Here is a 2,158-nt window from a genome sequence, read left to right on the forward strand (position 1 = left end):
TCTACTGCCTTGATCCTTGCCCATAGGAATCATCATTACATGCTTTTGGGCTTTTCTGCTAGATGATGTGTGTCTCCTATTCTGTCCACAGAGGAGACTGTGACATGTCACTTGACCCAGCACCTACATGATGTGCCTCATGCCTTGGCTTTTCCCACTGGGCTGATTGTGACATATAGCTGGGCACAGCTTCTAGGTAATTTAACTCTTCTCTTCTTTCTGAGTCCTGCCCACAGGGGGCATTGTGACACATCTCTAAGCACTTCACCTAGGTAATATGACTCTTTCCTGGACCCTCCCCTAATATGGTATTATGACATATTTCTGGACCAGCACCTAGGTGATGTTACTCTTTTCTCCTACCTGTTACCTGTTACTGGAAGTGAATTCATATGGGTATGAGTCTGCAGGAACCACGATTCTTGCCTCAGAAGAAACAACTCGACTGAGGGGCATAAAGCAGGAGAGACTGAGGCAAGTATTAGAGCAGCAGTAAAAGTTTATTAGAAAGCTACAGAATGGAGACCCGCACGCCGAGCGCGCAGAGCTCTCAGCGCCGCTCCCAGCCACAGCGTCCCGCGCCTCGCTCAGCTCCAACATGGCGAAAGTCTCCAGCCCTACAGAAACTGAGCGGTGCATCGAGTCCCTGATTGCTGTTTTCCAGAAGTATGCTGGAAAGGATGGTTATAACTACACTCTCTCCAAGACGGAGTTCCTAAGCTTCATGAATACAGAACTGGCTGCCTTCACAAAGAACCAGAAGGACCCCGGTGTCCTTGACCGCATGATGAAGAGACTGGATACCAACAGTGATGGACAGCTAGATTTCTCAGAATTTCTTAATCTGATTGGTGGCCTAGCTATGGCTTGCCATGACTCCTTCCTCAAGGCTGTCCCTTCCCCCAGAAGCGGATCTGAGGACCCTTGGGCCGCCTTCAAACCCATCCCCTTTCCTTCCAGCCTTTCTTTCATCATCCCATAGCCCACACATCCCCTGGCCCCAGCATACCAACCACGTCATGCAGGCCCCACCTGCCAATAGTAATAAAACAATGTCACTTTTTTAAAACACAAAAAAAAAAAAAAAAAAAAAAAAAAAAAAAAAAAAAAAAAAGAAAGCTACAGAACAGAAACAAAAGGAAGGAAAGTACACTTGGAAGAGGGTCAAGTGGGTGACTTAAAGGGCAAGTGCACGGTGTGACCTTTGGGCTGGGGGTTTTGTATGTCGGCATACTTCCGAGGTCTTGCATTACTTCCCCCAACTCACCCAACTCCTGAGATCTTATGGGGAAGATGCTGATCACTAATTGTAGGTGATCCGCTAGTTACCCACTTAAGAACAGAGGAGATACTGGAGTGAACTGTGGCCCCCTCTTCATCTTTGGGGTGCTGGAATGAGCAAGTCTTACCATGCACACCTAACTTTTGATCTCTGTTTTATGGGTCTCTTGCACCTGTGGCCTTGGCCCGGCCTATATCATCGACTCCATTGACCTCTAGTGACTCTTGCTAAGAGCATTCTAGCAACAAAAAAAGTATTTCTCGTCTCAGATTTCCACTTCCCATGTTCTTTTAGTAGATGTGAAGCCCGTTTTTCAGCTAACTGCCAAAAGGGGACTAGATTTCCCTCCCCACTACCTTGAAGGTATTGATGCATATTGAGAAGGGCAGGAAAGCAATTAGTAAAATGGAGGCTACAGAAGAAAGTGAATGGGAGTGAGAGGAATACTCATGGGAAGCCTTCATATGCTCAACAAGACAGCATCCCTTGGATTTAAGAGGGCAACATTTATCTGAAGCAGGTGGACAAACTGCTTCAAAAGTCACTGTGAAACTCATTCCGGGGGCATAACAGAAATGAAAAGTACAATAAGTCATAAGAAGCTGGCAGAGCCAGAGTTGGAATTAGTGTGGATTAGTGGAATTAGATTAGAGGCTTATGTCTGGACCCTACCTACAAGGAAATTGTGACGTATCTCTGCATTCATCAGCAAAAAAGTAGTGAGTCTTTTCTTCTTTCTGCTGGGAAGATTGTAACCTACTACTGGGCCAAAAAAACAGGTGACATGCCTCTCCTGCCCGAGCCTTGCCCACAAAAAGTATTGGGATATAACAGTGGGCCCAGCACCCAGGTGATGTGACTCTGCCACTTGTGCCC

At 46.5% G+C, this 2,158-nt stretch overlaps 1 pseudogene across 1 annotated transcript; it reads left to right on the plus strand.

The window, feature by feature from the left end:
* Positions 1 to 528: 528 nt before the first annotated feature.
* On the plus strand, positions 529 to 1,072 carry LOC115892074 (annotated as a pseudogene). Its single transcript, XR_004051966.1, has one exon. The product of XR_004051966.1 is annotated as a protein S100-A11 pseudogene (transcript).
* The last annotated feature ends 1,086 nt before the right edge of the window (positions 1,073 to 2,158 follow it).

Source organism: Rhinopithecus roxellana, chromosome 12, assembly GCF_007565055.1.
Source record: "Rhinopithecus roxellana isolate Shanxi Qingling chromosome 12, ASM756505v1, whole genome shotgun sequence".
Lineage (NCBI taxonomy): Eukaryota > Metazoa > Chordata > Mammalia > Primates > Cercopithecidae > Rhinopithecus > Rhinopithecus roxellana.